The following is a 23,450-nucleotide window of genomic DNA, read 5'->3' as shown; positions in this document are numbered from 1 at the left end:
GACCAATATCAGGTGGCATTAGGAGGCCAAAGGAGACAGCTGAGGAATTGAATTATTCTCCCTGTATGTGATGGGCATTCACAGGGGCTGGGAAAAGGGGGACATTGGTGAGACGGATGAACAATTGCCCCTTTCCTCTGATTTGCGCCTGGGTAGTGATGGTCTCATTGATTCTAGCGCAGGGCACACCACATGTTAATGTGACTGCTGGTGGTATGCAAGTGCATCCTTAAAGTTGTCCTGAAGCCACAGCAGAAAGAAACTAGAACTACTGCAAAAAATGTTTCTGAAGGTGTAGCAAGCAGTCAGGAGCACCACCAGTTGTCACAATGTGACCCCATGGCCATCACCAAAACAAGATCAATGAGTTTAGCCTAAATGACACTACCAACCCTAACATGGGAGATGAACATAACGCATCCCAAAGGAACACCTTTGACTGCCTGGAATCTCCTAGGTCCAGATGAATTGTAGCATATAGAATTCCCAGTAGCAAGCGGTTCACTGACAAGTCAGTGAATTGCGAGGCCCTCTTGTGGACATTTCATGTAATCTATTTACACATCAGTGTAGGACTTTACAAAGGCAGGAAGAAACATTTATGCAATCATTTATTGTCAAACCAATCAGAACAGAAAGCAAACTTGTTAACATTTTGTTAATAGGTCTCTGCTGGGCCAGTAGCCTATTCTACCACCCCTCCACACACACATGTAGTAGCCCACAGACAAAGCTCCCATAGCAGTCAGCAACACTAGAGGGACCACCAGTAACAAGAGCCAGACTGGACACACCGTCAGTTGACCTGGAAAAGACAATATATTTCAACTTAGTTGATGACCTACTTGGACGTTACAAACAATGCTAAGCCATAATGTGGGCAGCGCAAAATATGGCTTGTAAACATATCTCAAGTCCAGGGATGGAGGAGCGCTGTACTCATTACCCGAAATAACAAATTGAAATACTGCTAGCTTTGATGAGCTGGCCTTTTCAGCCTCATGCTAGGCAAAAGTAGCCAATTGGATTACATGAAAAGGCAACACCTAGCATTGGGGTAGCTGTTATGGAATCCAAGGGGTTGTTATAGCCTAACTTTAGCTAGCGCGAGGACAAAAAGGCAGTTTAAACTAGTATTTCAATCTACAATGTGTCACGTTGGATTATAGAGTCATCTTCCATCCCTTGATTTAAGTATGTTTGAGACATTTCCGGGGCCACACTGACCACATTATGATAGCCGAGCATTGACCCAGGGGTGTAGTCGTTAGGCCAAACAGTTGCAAAGAAGTACAATGGACAAATTACGTCCCTCCCTGTTCATTTCCATTTAAGAAGCATTTCACAACAGAATGAATACACCAGAAATGTACTTCTGGTCCTCAGATCAAAACAATGTCTACACAAACTCAATAAAAAGGTGATAACTGAATGAGTGGGAGGACATCAGCTCACCTTGTTCCTCTACACCAGGAGTCTCATCCGAGTCATACGGCTGCAGCTCAACCGAGTCATACGGCTGCAGCTCATCCGAGTCATACGGCTGCAGCTCATCCGAGTCATACGGCTGCAGCTCATCCGAGTCATACGGCTGCAGCTCATCCGAGTCATACGGCTGCAGCTCATCCGAGTCATACGTTTGTGGAATCTCCACAGAGATGGTCCACTGGTCTACACTGTACCTTAATTGTGGAACTCCTAGAGGTAGTGGAGGGAAGAACAGAGCTGAAACAAGTCAGAGGCACACCTAACTTCACTGCTTTTTGTAAAAAAAATATTTAAAAAAATTAAAAACAGGAAACAGATAACTTAATAAGTTTCCACATTAGCAAAAGGAAAATGAATGCAAGCTTTAAAAATGGTAGAGCCAGACTTAAATAAACATTAAGCCAGTTATCAAATTGTTTGGCACACCTGTTTGGGCCACAGTTGTGGCCACAAGCATCAAAAACAGAGCACTGTTGATAAAGAACATCATTCTGACTATATTCCTGCACTCAGGCCACCTGGACTTTTTATGTGAGTAGCTAATGCAGTTAATTAAAACAAGTGCTGTCAGCTGTGGAACGCTTACTCAATCAGGACGAATTACTAACACTAGTTGAACTCATTGAGCTCTTTGATTTGATTGGTTTTGACAGTGGCACTCTAGGCATTTTATTGGTTAATCTATGTTGTGTTGCATTGTTGCAGTACAATCTGCAGGGAATGAAAGAGGTGACTGCACCACAGAGATAGAGAACTCTGTATCTTTGTATATGTTCCATTGAGGCTACCTCCATTTTGAAGTAGTACATTTTCTTCTTCAAGACTGGCTGATCCCTCCTGATGAGCAGGTTGGACATGACTCCAACAGGGCCACCAGGTGGGATCAGCCAATGAAATTGGAAGTCCCACCCAGTTGACTATATTAACATCAAGGAAGCCCTCAATGGCACGCCCCTGCTAGTATGGCCTTTTGGCCACTAGAGGCCTCTATCATTCTCCATTGACCACACATTTTTTTCTAAATGCACCCAAAGTCGTTTCAAATGAATGCAGACATTTGTCCAACATGTTAGACCTTAGTGACTAACATCAAACACTGAACAATATCTCTTGGCAAGAGTTATCAATCATAATTCCCCAGAGGAATGCTACTGTGACAGTTCTGTGCTACTTGTTGCCAGTAAGTGTGTTGTCATAACACATCCATAGTTACTCAATTTTTTCTGACACTGCAGCATAAAAGGAATGTTAAACTGTGATATGGATTTTTGAAAGTTAAATTACTCTCTGCAAGAATGTTTTGGCTGTGTATGAAGGGTTGCCCATTCATTAAAACAAAGATTCTTATTCTCGCTTATAAACTGTTAAAATATGTAGAACATTGTTTGCACATACCAATGCTTGAGGAAAGAAATAAGGCAACATTATTGATTTATACAATATAGGATATGTTGTTTTTCTAGAGTATATTTTAAAACAGTTTCAAACTAGGTAATGGCACATTACAGTATATCTTTCAGTTTCAATGATAAAATGTGTTTGAACTTTTTTCATACTAAAGAAAATGTCAAATGATTTCAGTAGCTGGTTTGAAAACATATTTGAATATTAAGGCTAAAACATTGGAAATAAAGCATGTTATAAAATAAGTGTCTCTTACAAGTGTTAAATCTTTGAGGAAAATGTTGTGGAAACAACAGTTAAACATTCCCTTATGTTTCCAGCATGAAAATAAATCTGTTAAAAAAAGACATTGAAATACAGTATGACATTTGATTTTGTGACGATGTGGACAAATGATCTGAAAGAGGAAATGTTCACAAACTATCACAAAGCTGTCGAGTTTTGTTGCCTTTGGCTTTTTCACATTCACTAAGAATTAAACATTATATAACAAACACAGGAATTGACTTATAACAACATTTAAATAACAATTGTTGCTGAATGTTAGTTCTGGTGTATGAACAATTGGCAACATTTCCCAGTATGTCACATTCACTTACACATTCCAATCGCAATTCCCATTTTTGTGTAAAATGACTTGGTTTTGTTGCATAGTGCAGCACAGCAATGTATACTGATGGGTAGCCTTGGCAATAATGATATGTATTTTATGCATAATCGTTTCATACGCTTTCTGCATAGGCCATGTTACACAATTATTACAATACTTTCTATACCTAAAATGTCACCAAAGGAACTGAATCATTACTGCTAACAAAAACTTAACATATATTCTGTTCAACTCAGTGTTGAATGGCAAGGGGCAAAAAAGCTCTGAGGTTAATCTCAAGACTGAACATTGAAAAGTGCATCACACTATACTCTGTCAAGCTTTATTCAAAGTGACAGACAACTGTGCATTGTCATTCTTTCTGTAATAAACAAAAAAACTAAGATAAATGTTTACTTGTAATGAAAATAGGTTCTCAATGCCAGGTATGATGACACTGACCCGAATGTTTCCTGAATATGGCTAACAGCAAGAGCTACCTGGATACACGCCAAGTGGAGGTCTGAACATGAACAGGTGTGCACTGCAGGCCAGTAGCAGCTAGGGGTATTCAACTCCAGTCCTGGAGGGCAACACTGTCTACTGGATCTCTATTCTCCCTGATACAATGTAATTGACGGGCCGAGGAGTCCTAAGTCCCCCTAACGTGGGAGTTGAAAATAAAAAGATGACAATAGGGTTGAAAGAGAGGGGCATAGACAACTGTGGACTCTGGAGGACTGGAGTTGAGTAACCCTGCTGTGTTGGCTTCACAGTGACGTTAGTAGAGTGATCAGCAGAGGCTTCAAGCTGGCTACAGCTGGCTACAGGATGGATGTGGTCCTTTTAGTCGTACTTCTTTCCTATAGACTGACCGTACGCAGGCTGGAGTCCAGTAGGAAGTCCACTCCCCTGTGGAGCATAGAGACAGAGAAGGGCTTTAGGGTTTGAGTTAGCAAGGATGGGACCTTACCTCAGACACTGTGAAGACCATTACAATTTACAAAGCCACTCGTGAACCCAGAGTTCCATATGTTGAACGAATAAAGGGGGGAACATTTGTTAATAAAGTGTCCTGGCTCCCTACAGCCATTACCAAGTGCATATAGGCCGATAGATATAGTTTTAACTATGCACTCACTGTGAATGGCCGCACTAGGTGGGTGAATACACAACAAATTGGCCAGCGTTGATTTTTCAGTGTAACATTTCTAGTTTTGATTAAGGGGTTAAATTCACTCTATAAAAGTGAAAGTAACACTCAGTGGTGTAAAATAACCCCCAGTTTTGGTGTTAATAACCACAGTTATTGTTTTTCACTTTGTAGTGTAAAACAGTCCCATCATTATCATATTTCCCAGCATGCTCTACTGCAGCTAGATTATTTTAGGATTGTTTTTAATATCTGGGATTTTGTAGGTGCATTGATTGATTGGTCTGATGCTGTACAAAGATAAATAGCATACATTTTTCTAACTAATCCAATCAGTTAGATATATTTATTGCACCCGTTACTGAAATGGTTGTTCCATTTTAAATGTTTTAGGGAGTCTTTTTTAATGAAGTTTCCTAACCCTGGCTGTCATTCTGAATGCAAGTGAATAAAAATTCCAACTGTTGGATATCCTAACTCTGGATGGACTCCAATAGGAATTACGCATCACTTTGCAAACCAGCATAATGTGACTTGCAGGCCTGATGTGGCCTGTAACCCAGGAATTTCCTAAAACTGCTAGGGTAAAATTAGGCCATCGAAGTAAGGCTTTATGATATACAGTTGAAATCAGAAGTTTACATACACTTAGGTTGGAGTCATTAAAACTTGTTTTTCAACCACTCCACAAATGTCTTGTTAACAAACTATAGTTTTGGCAAGTCGGTTAGGACATCTACTTTGTGCATGACACAAGTAGGTTTTCCAATAATTGTTTACAGGCAGATTATTTCACTTATCACTGTATCACAATTCCAGTGGGTCAGAAATGTATATACACTAAGTTGACTGTGCCTTTAAACAGCTTGGAAAATTCCAGAAAATTATGTCATGGCTTTAGAAGCTTCTGATAGGCTAATTGACATAATTTGAGTCAATTGGAGGTGTACCTGTGGATGTATTTCAAGACCTACCTTCAAACTCAGTGCCTCTGCTTGGCATCATGGGAAAATCAAAAAGAAATCCGCAAAGAACTAATAAAAAAAATTGTAGACCTCAACAAGTCTGGTTCATCCTTGGGAGCAATTTCCAAACTCCTGAAGGTATCACATTCATCTGTACAAACAATAGTACGCAAGTATAAATACCACGGGACCACGCAGCCGTCATACCGCTCAGCAAGGAGATGCGTTCTGATCCTAGAGATAAACGTACTTCGGTGCGAAAAGTGCAAATAAATCCCAGAACAACAGCAAAGGACCTTGTGGAGATGCTGGAGGAAACAGGTACAAAAGTATCTATATCCACAGTAAAATGAGTCCTATATCGACATAACCTGAAAGGCCGCTCAGCAAGGAAGAAGCCACTGCTCCAAAACAACCATAAAAAAAGCCAGACTACAGTTTGCAACTGCACATGAGGACAATGATTGTCCTTTTTGGAGAAATGTCCTCTGGTCTGATGAAACAAAAATAGAACTGTTTGGCCATAATGACCATCGCTTGTAAGCCGAAGAACACAATCCCAACCAAGAAGCATGGGGGTGGCAGCATCATGTTGTGGGGGTGCTTTGCTGCAGGAGAGACTGGTGCACTTCACAAAATAGATGGAATCATGAGGGAGGAAAATTATGTGGATGTATTGAAGAAACATCAAGACATCAGTCAGGAAGTTAAAGCTTGGTCGCAAATGGGTCTTCCAAATACACAATGACCCCAAGAATACTTCCAAAGTTGTTGCAAAATGGCTTAAGGACAACAAAGTCAATGCATTGGATTGGCCATCACAAAGCCTTGACCTCGATCCAATAGAAAATGTGTGGGCAGTACTGAAAAAGCGTGTGCAAGAAAGGAGGCCTTACAAACCTGACTCTGTTACACCAGCTCTGTCAGGAGGAATGGGCCAAAATTCACCCAACTTATTGTGGGAAGCTTGTGGAAGGCTACCCGAAACATTTGACTCAAGTTAAACAATTTAAAGGCAATGCTACCAAATACTAATTGAGTGTATGTAAACGTCTGACCCACTGGGAATGTGATGAAAGAAATCAAAGCTGAAATAACTCATTCTATCTACTTTTATTCTGACATTTCACATTCTTAAAATAAAGTGGTGATCCTAACTGACCTAAGACAGGGAATTTTCAGGAATTGTGAAACTGAGTTTAAATGTATTTGGCTAAGGTGTATGTAAACTTCCGACTTCAACTGCGGGTAATGCAACATTTACTGTGTAGGCTGTATCTCAAAGCCATGCAAGATACTCTGGTTGTAAAACAGTGGAGCCAATACAGGGAGTTTGAATTTCTCTGCTTTTCAGCAGAGACCTTTTGCTTTCAAAACAGTGTTTTCCCCACAATCGCATGTTGTCTGCTGTTCGTGACAGCAACTCCACAATCAGCTGTTTGAGAAAAGCTGTGGGCTGCCCAAATTGCAGGTTTCCTGACAGAACAAATTGCATTCAAGTGATAAAACAAAACAGCACTTTTTTTTAGGAAGCCAATGACCTGTAATTTCTAAATAAATGTAATGCATACCAGAGGTGGGGAAGTCCATAGGGATGGCAGAAGCAGAGAGGGGGAATCCCTCCCACCCCCCTACAAACTGAACCCTGAATATACCTCTTCATTGAGACCTCATGGATTGAGATAAATAAGAATGGTGGCTACACATCTAACATGACATAAAGTAGGCTACCAAGCCTTAAAAAATTATATGACAGAAGCAAAGGTGTGTGTGACTCCTAATATGACACTTAAATAGATGCAAACATTTTTTTTTTAAATGTCATGTTGTTAACTAAGATAATGTGGGAATTGTTCATCTCAATGGGCTGGTGTGGTGCACACACACACACAGGCAGGCTTAGACATTTAACTGCAAACTAATACCGTGACAAACTTCTTTCCATAAACATTGAATTGCAAACGTCCCTAAGTACACACTCTTCCCCCCCTGTCACTCGCAGAGTTTCTCTTGCTCTACCTCCTTTCTTTCTCACACACGTTTATCATGCTCTCTCTCTCGAACATACACGGAGTGTACAAAACATTAACAACACCTTCTTAATATTGAGTTGGGTCATGGACTTTACAAGGTGTCGAAAGCGTTCCACAGAGATGCTGGCCCATGTTGTCGCCAATGCTTCCCACAGTTATGTGAAGTTGGCTAGATATCTGAATAGCAAACATACACAATCCATGTAAATTTCACCTGGATTCTTTATGTTTTGTACACTCAGTGTATATCTGGCACACATGTACACACACACTTAACCCCCCACCAACACACACACTGACCTGTCGATAGGGTGGATGATGAAGGGAATGGTGGAGAGGCCGATGGCCATGGTGGTCCACTTGCGTACGGAGAGGGGCAGGTGCGTGGTTCTTCCTAGGAGGTAGAGAGATGGGATAGCATGGGATAGCGACCGAAGCCAGGGCCTGCCATACAAAACGTGTCCACCACCGCTGCAGCTACCTTGGTTCTCTTCCCTGGGTTGTCACCATGCTCCTACAGAACAGGGATAGATAATTGCACAACCGAATGCATTCAACCAAAATGTGTATTCTGCATTTAATCCAACCCCTCGGAATCAGAGAGGTGCAGGGGGCTGCCTTAAATTGACGTCAACGTTGGGGGTTAACTGCCTTGCTCAAGGGCAGAACGGCAGATTTTTCCACCTTGCCGGCTTGGGAATTTGAACCGGCAACCCTTCGGTTACTGGCCCAACGCTCTTAACTGCTAGTTTACCTGCCGCTCCAAGAGACCATAAAGCTTTGCTTTTACAAAAAGTCCTTCCTTACCACAGCAGCCTTCTTCCCCTTGTCCAAATCATCAGCGGAAACATACACGGTGGCAACCGCACGTGTGGCCCATACAGCGCTCACTGGCGCCAGGGCACGGAAGGCCTCCCCCACCTCATTGGCATAGCCTGTCAGCACAAGATTACATGCCAGGGTAAGATACGAGTGTAATAAGGCTTTAACTGCCTCACTGTTGTGAGAGGCCTCTACACAAATCATAGCCAACCCTCACCGGAGGAGAGTTGGGGAGGTAAAACATAATGTATTAGAATAATAATTCAAATTTCCCTCTTGGACCTCTGCCATATAAAGGGGGGTACATTAATATAGACTTTTGTTCAGTGTTCTGCTTATTAGCAGTAACCCCCCTGACACAACTCTTTCCCTAGAATGGGCGGTGACCTTTGGAGCAATATGCACCGTCTGCTCCAACAGGGTTGGAATGACTAATAATGCCCTTGGTCTGTCATTAGTACGCAGCTGTTGGCTGCTGCTGAACCTGTACTGCCACCCTGTGGGCAAACATTAGGCTAACGTTAGATCCGTAGGCCTTTTTTATTTAACCAGGTAAGCCAATTATGTACACATTTTTATTTACGATGATGGCAAGAGGCCTCATGTGAGGATGGGGCTGGAATTAAAAATAAATTAAATAGTAAGACAAAATGGACAGCACAGACAGAAGACACATTTTGTACCATGTTGTGTTGCTGCCATGCTATGATGTTGTCTTAGGTCTCTCCTTATTTATTTAATTAGGCAAGTCAGTTAAGAACAAATTCGTATTATTACAATGACGGCCTACCCCAGCCCCGACGATATTTTTATTTTATTTTTGACTTTTGGTAGGCTGTCATTGTAAATAAGAATTTGACTTTAACAGACTTGCCTAGTTAAATCAAATAAAATTAAAATAAACACTAGACACAGCACAACTGCATTATTGGTTAAGGGCTTGTAGGTAAGCACCTGCTGTTGTATTCGGCACAAAATACAATTGACATATACAATTTGATTTGAAATACAACAGAAAACCATGCAGAATGTCGTCCCCGCGAATGACGCAGCGCCCCCCGTGAATATCTATGGCAAGACATAATTCGCAACGTGTACCAAATTGAGTTACAATACGAATATCCTTGACTGATTTATATGCATTTATGTGGCAGACCACACAGCTGTGTATTAGGTACTAGTCTGGAAAATATTGCACTGAGAGACCTGTGGTCTGCCAGATAACATATGAACGTTCATACAAATCGGTAATTCGCTGCCAGAAGATCAGCAGTTTAAGTGTTTTCCCCTCAAACGAAATTCAAAATGGCGGAAATCAATGCAAGTTTGCCGGGTCGCTATGCCAAGACGCACCCAAATTTCGTCAAAATCGGACCAGTGCCGTCTTGAGATATCGCGCGTTACCAATTTACGAACAAGGACAGACCCCTCCCCGATTTAATGGTCGATAGCCACATGGTACATAAGGCAATGCAAACTACTGACGTCGTTGATTCTAGTAGTCACTCGATATGTCTCAACAACCAGTTCATTTGTGATATACCTGGAGTTACATTAAATGGGATAGGGGCAATGTTATATAAATATTCATACACATAGCTCATATAAACAAAGACATTCCGTAGTAAGAACACATACACCCAGCCATAAGACTGACCCCCTCTTCCTTATATAAACACACATCTCATCTCCCTCTAACTGGCCGGTCCCAAGAGCAAAGAACTTTTGCTGTGCACCAATGGGGCCCGCTCTGGCTAGAGCAAGGCCCGCCTCCAACCCTCCGACCAGTCAAGAAGACCGAAACGACAAGACTCCACCTACTTTATTCTATGTATAAAAATGTATGTAACCATTGTATAGGCCTCTTTTTCACCTGGCTCCTTGCCGAGTTATGTGAACTAGGTCCGTGCACGTAAAACTGCGGGACAAGATATCTCTGACTCATTAAAACTGTCTTTTGTTACAACTGAAATCCACTCTGTCCAGCGTCCGTGATTTGGTCTCAACTCTCCAGTATTTGAACACTAACAAAATTGGTAGCAGAGGATGGTTGTTCTTGAATTCGATCTATTATAAGTTAGTGTGAGAGGACGAGACTGATCACGGCTAAAAAATCAGACGGAAGAGTGACTTCCCCAGCCATTCATCTTGCCTCAGGAAATCTGATCGGAGCGCTCTATATAAAGGTGAGCAGAGCCCGTTATATCGAAATCTGCATATTGTATTATAGCCTAAACCAAATTTTGATCAGAAAGTACTGGGCGTGAGTATGAATCGGTGCCCAAATTTTTACATAAGAACCTAAGACATTGATCGGGGAGATCTTGTTTTGCTCGTTTTTATTTTTATTTGTATTTTTATTTTTTATCAATTGGCCTATTATTAGAAGTGTAGTATGCATGTAAAAGTTCCTATTAAATAAGTGCTTACTGTTTAATTGGTTGTGTTTAGAAGTGTAGTATGCACGTAAAAGTTCCTATTGAATAAGTTCTAAACTGTTTAATTGGTTGTGTTTAGAGATTTAGTTAATTAATAGATCGACTGAATCTGCATGTAAAAGATCCTATTGAATGAGTTGTAAACTGTTTAATTGGTTATGTTAGAGGTGTAGTCGAATAGATATAGGATATGTAAGTTTGGCCTTCCACAAGACAGAGATCGGGAATGATGTGGCTATTGCACATCAAACAATAAACATAATATGAACCAGAGTTGACATTCCATGATTTGGAGATGGGGGAAATTAAATTGACAGAAACGTTTGTCGCGGAGTAGGTTGGGATACGTAACTGGGCTATTAGGCACACAAAGCCACCTTAGTATCGAATGGCCGTGCAATTTTGATTGACATCAGCCGGGCTGGAATACTGATTTTCGTTTTTTTCATTCCTGTTGATATTGCCTAAAGTTTAAAATTATTCTGACAATTGCTATAGAATCGCTGGAATTTACTGATATAAGTTCATAAAGGAACTTACTGAATTGTTTACAGAAAGTATTTAAATAATTCACTGAACAACTCTTAGTTGTCTAGAAATTCTATCTATATTTCCTAAAGAGCTAGAATTACTCTGAAAATTGTTATAGAACCGCATATATTCACTGATATATTGTTCCAAAAGGAAATCGCAGAATCATTTATAGAAAATACCTAAACGAATCGCTGAACAAATTCAAATAAAATACTGGAGAAACAGACACGTGGCGGGCGTCACATACTGATAACCCCCTTTGTCTCGACCAGGGACAGGCTAAGCATACAACGATAGAAATAAACACCACATAGTAAGGATTGAATATACCTAAATAACGCATTATACACATTATCAGACGAACTAGATAAAATGTCTGCAGCTACCACGCCCAAACTAAAATTCAATGATTATTTAGATCAGAGTATGATTGATAGAGCGGGAGGTAAAAAACAGTATGGGAAAGTGGAGAAAGTGTGGAAAGGATTACGGATAAGATGGACACAAGCAGGTTATTTTAGCGGAGGACCACCTACAGGGGGGAAACTCCAAGATATGCAGACAGAATTAGAGGACGCAGTAGAGCATGCAAAAGCGAGTGAGGCGGAGAGAAACAACATACACAGGTTCAAAAAAGTAGGTACAAGAGAGAGAGAGAGAGAGCAGAGGGGGAGCTCAAGATAGGTACATGGGCCATACAGGAGAGTAGGAGGGTGCTGCCCAAAAACACACCAGACATGATGGGCGTGGCTATTGTGGCGTCGGGGGATGTTAAAGCTCCGCCTGAGAACTTGCCCATGGCTCCCCCTGTGGCCGTTTCTCCCTCACTATATCCACAATTGACAATGGAGGCAGTTCAGCCCCAGCCATACTCAAAGGGACAAAATCACCGGAGCCCGTCACACAACCCATTCCTGCCCAGGGCACCTCCCACAATACAGGCTCCAGTTCTGAGAATAGACCAAGGGGAGTTAAAAGGAGAAATTACCCTGGGGATAACGGCTGGCCATATGGTATGTGAACAGTTCGAAACTGGGATTCCAGGAGCAGGAGACCTCCCCCAGGAACGGAGGCCGCAATGCTCCTCTGTGAACTCTCTCACCTCTGAAACCAGAGGACACTTACAAACAAGATTAGATTCAAACCACTTCTATCAGACGGATAGGGAGGACTGTCATCAGAACATGGATATCGAAAACGAAGAAGAAATTGACATGGTGCTCACCCCAGCTCCGATGGGAGCTCCAAACGTGACTAAGATGCAGGAGCTGCTGAAATCATCAATAGCTCGAGCTAAGGAACTCAGGGAGCTAATAGCTAACCAAGATAACAACAGAGAGGGAGCCTACCGTGTGGAAGGCATAATGAGAGGAACAGTAACCAAAGTTACCGAATCAATGGGGTCCGAAACACTCCGTCGGTCCTCCAGAATTGCTGATAGAAGAGAGCGAGAGCAGGAGATGGCAGGACAGTACCCCCTGCGACCGACACCAGGTGATGCACACACTGTGGAGTACCAGCCCTGGAAAATGACTGATTTAACAACACTGATGGGACAGATGCCTAGCCTACATGGAGGAGCTTCAGCGTGGCTACTTCAACTGCAGACACTTACGTCAGGCCTGCAACTCTGCCTAGGAGACATGAAAGCACTTCTAGCAAGAGCCACCGACCACGGAACCATGGAGGCCCTCATGACAGCAGCTGACCTTGGATGGCGGGCCCCAACACTGCTCATAGACCACTTCCGTACCAGATTATGGGACGTTCTACGGAGAGCATACCCTACAGAAAGAAACCATGCCACCTTATCCTCCTTTACAATCAACCCAGGTGGGCAACCTGCAGCATACCTGGACAGGGCTAAGACCACATGGAGATCGGTCCACGAAGAACCATTCGATCACACTGATACCACACTCAGCATGTGGAAGGAAATGGTGGTCAACGGGTGTCCCGGAGATGTTAAAACCAAACTCAGAGGAACGGTAGGGTTGTTTGCACTTCCTCTGACCCAATTCAACACTCATGTGCACCACCATGTGACCCAGCACAACAAGGAAAGAGGGGGTGCTGAGAGCCAGGTGCAGTCCCTCCAGGTACAACTCCTGAAACTCCAATTGAAGGAAGCACAACAAGGAGAAAAACCTAAGAAACAGATGGTGGCGGAAGAAACGAAGGAGACGAGCACCAAAACAGACATCTCTCAAATAGTGGCCCAGACTATCTCCCAGATGATTCAACAGCAGGCCGGTCCTCAACCAGCCAACCCGGGGCCTTGGTATCCCCCGCAACCACAATTTGCATACCAGCCGCAATGGATACCAGGCCATCCAAAAAGAGGGGTTTGTTTCAACTGTAGAACTCCAGGGCACTACTCACGAGAGTGTCCATACCCACTCACACCACAACAACGCCAGTGGAACTCTACGAGAGGTCCATATGGGAAGGAAAGGGGTGGAAATAGACCTCAACAGTACGAACATCAGCAACCAGGACCCACACCCATGCATCAGCAACCCGCATACAACCAACCGCAGTTCCAGGGAATGACTGGGAGCACCATCCCCTGGTCATAAAAATGCCCACCACCCACGGCAGAAGAAGGAAACAGCAACTCCCAGACGGTTCACATGTCACCCTTCAATCAGCCATCAACCCTCAACCAGCATCGGCCAAATTAGCTGAAATCATCGGATTGACGCAGGTCCTCATCAGAGGAAAAGGAAAGACTGAATATCTATACAGACTCAGCCCATGCCCATGAAGCAGGCCACACTGATGGACCCAGAACTTTTATGAGAAACACATGGCCCCACACACGAAGGCAAACTAAAGACCCTCCAAAAAGGCCTCGCACATCTGGTGGCACCCTCACATAAAAAATATGACTGACTTATTTTATGACGATGATTTATTTTGTGACGAATGCAATGGTTGTGACAGACACAACCCAAAGAAACCATATCAAACACCAATGGGCTCATACGTAATACCTAATGCATGTTTTCAGGATATTAGTATAGACTACACCGACATGGGCCCCGAAAATGTATCTAAAGGCAAACTCTATCTCCTAGTCATAGTAGATAGGTTCTCCAAATGGGTAGAGGCAATACTAACAAAAGGGGAGGATGCTAGGTCAGTCTTTGAGTGGCTACAAACCAAACCAAACTAATACCCAGGTATGGCATCCCAAGACAAATCAAATTTGACAAATGGCTTACATTTAACAAACACCTGAGACAGGTGGAAGAAAGATTTGGCATAACCCACAGTTTTGGATCTGTGTACAGGCCCCAATCCCAAAATCTGGTGGAACGTCAAACCAAAAGCAAAAGCTAAGATAGCTAAAGTATGTGCCTCATGGGATAATGACTGGTAGAGTCATGCATGGTCCACCAAGGGAGGGAGGTCATATGCCCGCCCTTGATGTACAACAAATTGTAATGTCTAATTATGTGAAAAAACTGACGGTTCTCTCTGCAGCACTCTCTACCCAGGTTCACAAGGTCCAGGAGGGGGAGCTGCCGGGGGACACGCCACTACTGAAGGTAAAGGTTGGTGACGGGGTGAGGGTTACAGTCCACAAGAGAAAGTGGCTGGAACCCAGGTGGACTGGACCGTACGAAGTGAAGGAGGTTACTTCACACTCAGTCCAGGTCAAAGGTAAATCAGGCACACCTTGGCACCGCCTTACACATTGCACCCCAGCCCCAATTCCTTCTAGAACACTGACTGAAGTCAGAGCTGATTTGAGCGGCCTAAATTCGATTCCAAATGAAGACACTCCTTCCTCAGGTGATGCGGCATCAAACTCCGCCTCCCCTGAGAAGGGAACCTCGCCCAGTTAGAGGGAAATTTCTCCCTCTCTGGGTGAGGCTGGGGATATCTGGTCCCTTATTTGTGATATTCATACTGATATTTGGAGTAACCCTAGGACTTTCACATGGTTAATTGAACAACTACTTCACCCTGCCACATCACATACACCAACCCCTACACATGTCCCTAACTCCTTTCCTGATATCACTCCCTCCAATCACTCCCGTCCCAAACGTAGCACTACACCTACAGACCCACCATGCAAACCAGACAAGGTTAGGAGCACCACCTTATGTATACCCACGATTGCAACCGCCACCTTTCTGCTATAGTTTTCACGTCTAATAGACGTGAAGAGGGGGATTTGTTATATAAATATTCATACACATAGCTCATATAAACAAAGACATTCCGTAGTAAGAACACATACACCCAGCCATAAGACTGACCCCCTCTTCCTTATATAAACACACATCTCATCTCCCTCTAACTGGCCGGTCCCAAGAGCAAAGAACTTTTGCTGTGCACCAATGGGGCCCGCTCTGGCTAGAGCAAGGCCCGCCTCCAACCCTCCGACCAGTCAAGAAGACCGAAACGACAAGACTCCACCTACTTTATTCTATGTATAAAAATGTATGTAACCATTGTATAGGCCTCTTTTTCACCTGGCTCCTTGCCGAGTTATGTGAACTAGGTCCGTGCACGTAAAACTGCGGGACAAGATATCTCTGACTCATTAAAACTGTCTTTTGTTACAACTGAAATCCACTCTGTCCAGCGTCCGTGATTTGGTCTCAACTCTCCAGTATTTGAACACTAACAGCAAACTTTTAAAAATAGCTCATTTTGAGCAAGAATCAGTCAAACATTCGTAAATTCGCTCTGGCTATCTACTCCCAATTTCAGAGCACTCTCGCCTGTGTGTGCAGGGAGCAGAATTGATGAATTTACGAACGCTCAGCCTGAACACCGACTGAATATGGCCGTTGTCAGTAAACATCGGCAAAAAAAGCGTCATTAAATCGTTGCCAGCAGCACGGTCACCAACGTTCTGGATAACATGAGAAGAGCCGAAACATTTCTGCTCGGATGACTAAAATGGACACAGATGTTCTCATTTGTGTCTGGAAGTAGCTAGCCAATTAGCGTGGTGCTTGATTCCTCCGCCTGAGCGTCCGGTGTGAGCTCTGAATTTACAAAAGGACAATCTGACAATGCTCCAGAATTTACGAACGCCAAGAGCGCACTCTGGCACTCCAGATTTAATTTAAGAACACACCCCTAGTCATCATGACACATTGTGTTCACAGCCTATATATGCTAGTGCTGTGAAAAGGAAAATAAATAAAATGGTATCAATAGTGTTGTACTCTGGGCTCCAATTGCGACCTTCTTGGTCGTATATGCTCAAAAACACTTCGCTGTACGACCTGGAATATTGACTTGATCAGTGTGCCTAGAAAAATATTTAGCCACATAATACATTGAACGGCAACATATTTGTGGTGTTGGAAACAAGCAGTTGTTCAATTTAGTGTTTTGTGTCCGACGCGCTCCGGTTGTTGTTACATTTGTATCATATTTGGCCTGAGAGATGGTTCTATAACTTGAGAGTTTACAGGAAATTCAACAACGCTCAGAGGACAGTGGAATCTGATAAGACTGCTTCTTTAAAGGGCGACTGCAATTCCTGATGTTTTTTTTACTTCCTGATTTGGTTGATTAAAAATGCTATTGCACACGACTCAGTTGTTTTCAGTTGTGTGTTCGCATGTGGGAAGAGTTAGCCAAATAATTTCGCCAATTACTGTAACTTCAGCCAGCTGGTGTGCAACCGTGGAAATGTTAGTTTGCCTTTGGATAGCCTATCTCTGGGGTTAGGGAGTGTAAATAAATGACACAATGTAAATTAGTCTATTTTAATGTTGCAAACCTTTTACATTTTCTCATTAAATGCTTTCAATATTTGTGAATTCATTTCTACAATTTATAGTTGGTTTGAGGTTTAAGTCATTAACATTTGGAGCTATTGGAATTTTAACATATTGTCCCATGTACATTGTGTAATTTACTGATGGTCCCAAACTAGCGCTAAAGTTAACCAAAAAATGACCATAGACATTACGATTGGGTCACATGCAGCTGCACTCTGAATTGATTATTACTTGTGTGCTGCCAGCTGTGGGCAGGATTTACAAACCCAACCTTCATTCACATTGTGATACAGTCATGACCACAAGTCTCACAAAACTCTTCTGTTTTGGACGAGATTGACTTTATGACCAATTATCCTATTTGCAATTTTAAACAGTAGAATAAAATGTTTCTGACGGAAAATGTACGGGAAACTGTTTCCTGTCTGGAATACTCACTTTTATCAACTTCCACTGTCCTCAAAGAGTTGCTGAATTTTTCTCCTCATTCATGCACCTTGGTTGGGGAGCAGGGTAGCAGCAGTGTTCACTTACCTTTACGCTTCACCTGTGAGAACCATAAGAACGGACAAGTCTGACTCAACTCCATCCATAGAGTTGAGCTGAGACTAGAGTTTGTATTTCAGCAACAAACAAAAAATACATGCAACAACAAACATAGATACACGGTTATGGTTTAAGATTTGAATGGTTTTAAGTATCGACTGCATAGCAACTCAAGGGTGTCTGAGGTTCAACTCAACTCTAGTCAGCACTCAACTCTGTGGATTAAATCTTTGTGGAGTGGAGGTACTTGGCTACTTCCATCATGGTTGCACCTTTACAATTTAAAAATATATTTATATTTCACACACTTTATTTAACCAAGTAGGCTAGTTGAGAACTGCGACCTGGCCAAGATAAAGCAAAGCAGTTAGACACAAACAACAACACAGAGTTACACATGGAATAAACAAACATACAGTCAATAATACAGTAGAAAAAGTCTATATACAGTGTGTGCAAATGAGGTAAGATAAGGGAGGTAAGGCAATAAATAGGCCATAGTGGCGAAGTAATTACAATATAGCAATTAAACACTAGAGTGATAGATGTGCAGAAGATGAATGCGCAAGTAGAGATACTGGGGTGCAAAGGAGCAAAATAAATAAATACAGTATGGGGATGAGGTAGTTGGATGGGCTACGTACAGGTGCAGTGACCTATGAGCTGCTCTGACAGCTGGTGCTTAAAGTTAGTGAGGGAGATATGAGTCTCCAGCTTCAGTGATTCTTGCAATTAGTTACAGTCATTGGCAGCAGAAAACTGTAAGGAAAGGCAGCCAAAGGAGGAATTGGCTTTGGGGGTGACCAGTGAGATATACCTGCTGGAGCACGTGCTACGGGTGGGTGCTGCTATGGTGACCAGTGAGCTGAGATAAAGAGGGGGGGTTTCACCTAGCAAAGACTTGTAGATGACCTGGAGCCAGTGGGTCTGGTGATAAGTATGAAGTGAGGGCCAGCCAACGAGAGAGTACAGGTCACAGTGGTGGGTAGTATATGGGGCTTTGGTGACAAAACGGATGGCACTGTGATAGACTGCATCCAATTTGTTGAGTAGAGTGTTAGAGGCTATTTTGTAAATGACATCACTGAAGTCGAGGATCGGTAGGATAGTCAGTTTTACGAGGGTATGTTTGGCAGCATAAGTGAAGGATGCTTTGTTGTGAAATAGGAAGCTGATTCTAGATTTAATTTTGGATTGGAGATGCTTAATGTGAGTCTGGAAGGAGAGTTTATAGTCTAACCAGACACCTAGGTATTTGTAGTTGTCCACATATTCTAAGTCAGAACCGTCCAGAGTAGTGATGCTGTACGGGCGGGAAGGTGCGGCCAGCGATCGGTTGAAGTGTATGCATTTAGTTTTACTTGCATTTGGAGGCCACGGAAGGAGAGTTGTATGGCATTGAAGCTCGTCTGGAGGTTAGTTAACACAGTGTCCAAAGAAGGGCCAGAAGTATAGAATGGTGTCGTCTACGTAGAGGTGGATCAGAGAATCACCAGCAGCAAGAGCGACATCATTGATGTATACAGAGAAGAGAGTTAGCCCGAGAATTGAACCCTGTGGCACCCCCATAGAGACTGCCAGAGGTCCGGACAACAGGCCCTCCGATTTGACACACTGAACTCTATCTGAGAAGTTGTTGGTGAACCAGGCGAGGCAGTCCTTTGAGAAACCAAGGCTGTAGAGTCTGCCGATAAGAATGTGGTGATTGACATAGTCGAAAGCCTTGGCCAGGTTGATGAATACGGCTGCACGGTATTGTCTCTTATCGATGGCGGTTATGATATCGTTTAGGACCTTGAGCATGGCTGAGGTGCACCCATGACCAGCCCTGAAACCAGATTGCATAGCGGAGAAGGTACGGTGGGATTAGAAATGGTCGGTGATCTGTTTGTTAACTTGGCTTTCGAAGACAGATGTAATGCAGAAAACTAGGCTAGGCAAACTGTTCAAAAGTTATGATTCATATTACTGGAGCTACATTTTTGGTGGGTCACATTTTGTAATTTCATAAACCATGTTGTGGGCCGTGTTAAACTAGCCTCCTAGTGGACCACTAACTATTTGTTGACCTGATACCTTGTCCAGTCATGTAGCTGGCTAACAACCTGGTGATGTGACCAATGGCCAATAGGCTATGGTTTAAGATGGTTTTGGAAGAAAAGAAAGGAGCTGGATAGCTACTCCAGGAGATGTGCTTCAAAGATAGGATAGGCCTAATCTCCTTCTCTGGTGTTCCTATACTGTTTTGTGCTGGGAGTACCAGTAAATTTGGAGCACCAGTGCTAGAACTTGGGAGCAACAGAGCTATAGCCTGGGTACCCCAGTCTGTTTTTCTAACATTCTAGAACTTGCCACTCCTTGTCATGCCAATGTCATGTTTGGTATCAAAAGGAGTTGGCATGAAAGTATCTCACTAGCTTGAAATCTTGCCAATGGAGCTAGCAAACTGGTTTGTACGTTGTCAAGGAGAGCTGCCACAGCTGTTTGCGATCAGAGGACTATTGGTTTGAGCCTGGTAAGGGGACAGGGACCACTGGGACCAGACTACCAGTGCTACCAAAGAAAAATATAATTTAGAGCCCTGCTTGTAGCCTTCTTCTCCTAACACACTGGCAGCACTAAAAATACATTCAATGCACACAGCAGCCCTTCGCTATCTTTCTTATCAGGTGAACAGAGTCCAATTCTGCCACTTCAGTGAATCTGTATCTGGAACAGGTTATGGTACTCATTATGCCAGAACAGTAAATTCTGAGCACAAATGACATATTCTGTAACACTGTATCTGTCATTTCCCTTTTTCAACTACCACACAGGCTACTGAATGTGTTTTACAATACACTGATCGACAATTGATTGGTGTTGTAATAACTTTTTAAAGATGCTTCATTTGCTAAACATGAAGCTCTAGTTATAGGCTAGATGTTTATGTGGCTACTTAAGGAGGCTCCAGAGCCATTTGTGCTTCTGAGATAATAAGCCAATCAAATCAAAGTGCTTTATTGGCACAATCAAACAACCTGCATGAAAACAGCTAAGATAAGATCAAGTCTATGTCCCAGAGCTGCATTCTTGATATCGTCCGTCCGTCCGTCCGTCCGTCCGTCCGTCTGTCTGTGCGTGCCTTGGTACAGTAAACAGAGTTGTCTACTACTACTACTAGTACTGCTCCAGCACATCTCAGCTCAGCAAAGGGGGAGGTGAGAGTGTGAGTGACAGAGAGAGAGAAAGACACAGTTTTTTTTATTGTACATAATGTTTCTGCCCCCATCTCTTATTACCGAAAATAGCTTCTGGTTATCAGAACAGTGATTACTCACTTCAAACTGGATGAAGATTTTTTCTTTAACGACGTGAAAGATTTACTCCAGGTATTCGACCAGGCCCAAATCCCCGTCATTCACACGAAGAGTTAACGCTGATATAGGGGACTCAGGTCGTGGTGCCTTGTGAGAATTCGTCGGCGTGTGGGTAACCCGCCCGCCTCAACCATCCGTACTATTTGTCAACATGCAATCATTGGAAAATATACTGGATGAGCTCCGTTCAAGACTATCTTACCAACGGGAGATTAAAAACTGTAATATCTTATGTTTCACAGAGTCGTGGGTGAACGACGACATGGATAAAATACAGTTGGCTGGTTTATCCGTGCATCAGCAAGACATAACAGCTGCCTCCGATCAGACAAGGGGTGGCGGTTCTGTCTATATGTCAATAACAGCTGGTGCGCAAAATCCAATATTTAGGAAGTCTCAAGGTTTTGCTCACTTAAAACCTGTTATGGCTAGGTGTTCCGCTAGCGGCACACCTCGACAACATCTGGTCAAATTGCAGAGCGCGAAATTCAAATTACAGAAATAGTAATATTTAACATTTATGAAAATACAAGTGTCATACATCAAAATAAAGCTTAAGTTCTTGTTATTAATCCAGCCGCTGTGTCAGATTTCAAAATGGCTTTACGGCGAAAGCACACCATGTGATTATCTGAGGACAGCGGCCTGCACACAAAAGCATGAAAAACATTTTTCAACCAGGCAGGTGCGCCACGAAAGTCAGAAAGAGCGATAAAATAAATGACTTACCTTTGAAGATCTTCTTCTGTTGGCACTCCAAAAGTTCCCAGATACATCACAAATGGTCCTTTTGTTCGATAATGGACTTCTTTATGTCCCCAAAAACTCAGTTTAGCTGGCGCGCTTCATTCAGTAATCCACCGGTTTCCCTCCTTCAAAATGCATACAAAAATAATAAACTTTTCCAAACAAGTCAAACAACATTTATAATAAAACCTCAGGTACCCTAATACGTAAATAAATGACACAATAACGGAGAATCGTTATTGTCTTTACCGGAGATAAACAAAGAACGCAGCCAAAATGGGAGCCACATAGAAAAACTACAAATTCTAGCTCATTTTTCCAAAAACAAGCCTGAAACTCTTTCTAAAGACTGTTGCCATCTAGTGGAAGCCTTAGTAACTGAAATTTGGGAGGATTTCGCCTCATAATAAACATGACAGCCATTGGAAATAGTGGTAGACTGATTTTTTCCCCCGATGGTTTGTCCTCGGGGTTTCGCCTACCATATCAGTTCTGTTATACTCACACATTATTTTAACAGGTTTAGAAACTTTAGAGTGTTTTCTATCCAAATGTACCAATTATATGCATATCCTAGTTTCTGGGCCTGAGTAGCAGGCAGATTACTTTGGGCACGTTTTTCATCCGGACATTAAAATACTGCCCCATAGCCCAAAGAGGATAAGTAAGAGCTGTTAACACCATGAACGACCTCGATAAGCCCCCAGAACACTAAATAAGAAATTAAAATAAAACCCAGAACACTAAATAAGAAATTAAAATAAACCCCAGAACACTAAAGAATAAATTAAAATAAACCCAGAACACTAAATAAGAAATTAAAATAAACCCAGAACACTAAATAAGAAATTAAACATGTGTACTGTGTTCCTCGTGTCAAGAACACAATGACAAAACCATCGAAGACATTATTTGGGATGCCCCTGATTGTTTTAATGGAGTGCGGGATATGAGTGACTGCCATATGGGTTACATTTTCCAACCGGACGATTCAACAGTGAAGATTTTCACAAACAGCGGCCACAGCACCCTTTTTCAAATAAAAGCAGGGAGTTTTTCTCCTGCGTTGCGGATGAGAGAATGGCTTAAGATACGTCTTGCGCTATGCCAGATCAAACAGGCCCTGAGTGGGACAACTCTGCCGGGGTACGCACTGGAAGAGGAAGTCTGCGGGCGAGATTATTTGAAAGCCATAAGAATCTCTTCAGTGGCGTATAGTCCCGACTCCAAAGTGGCAATTTTAGGTTGTGCCGAATTCAATGGTTCCAATGCAACCAAATCAGTTAGTTCGTATGTATTTTCAAAAGCCTGCACGGAGGTCAACTATATTGTGCCTGTCTTTAGCTTTAGGTGGAGGGATCATCATACATTCCTGATGAAACAACTTGTCAAGTGTCTAGGTGATGCAGGTAAGGCGGAGTCAGGCGCAGGACACAGAGATGAGTAATATTCGTAACTTTACTCAAACACAAAACAAAATATTCCAAGAAGGAGAAAAATATTCCAGCTCACAAAGTCAAGACAACTAAACATGAACAAACACGCACAAAACCATGGGGGAACCAGAGGGTTAAATAGGGAACAATAATTATGGAATGGAAACCAGGTGTGTA

General features: G+C 42.6%; 1 pseudogene across 1 annotated transcript; it reads right to left on the bottom strand.

The window, feature by feature from the left end:
- Positions 1-592: 592 nt before the first annotated feature.
- On the bottom strand, positions 593-8,693 carry LOC110509341 (annotated as a pseudogene). Its single transcript, XR_005040327.1, has 6 exons — positions 8,672-8,693; positions 8,440-8,567; positions 7,933-8,146; positions 1,915-4,393; positions 1,456-1,698; positions 593-805 (listed from the first exon to the last, which is right to left on the bottom strand). The product of XR_005040327.1 is annotated as a mitochondrial fission process protein 1-like (transcript).
- Positions 8,694-23,450: the final 14,757 nt, after the last annotated feature.

The sequence above is a fragment of the Oncorhynchus mykiss genome, chromosome Y, assembly GCF_013265735.2.
Source record: "Oncorhynchus mykiss isolate Arlee chromosome Y, USDA_OmykA_1.1, whole genome shotgun sequence".
NCBI lineage: Eukaryota > Metazoa > Chordata > Actinopteri > Salmoniformes > Salmonidae > Oncorhynchus > Oncorhynchus mykiss.
Note: the sequence above shows the minus strand (reverse complement) of the source record. Positions and strands in the feature narration are given on the sequence as shown.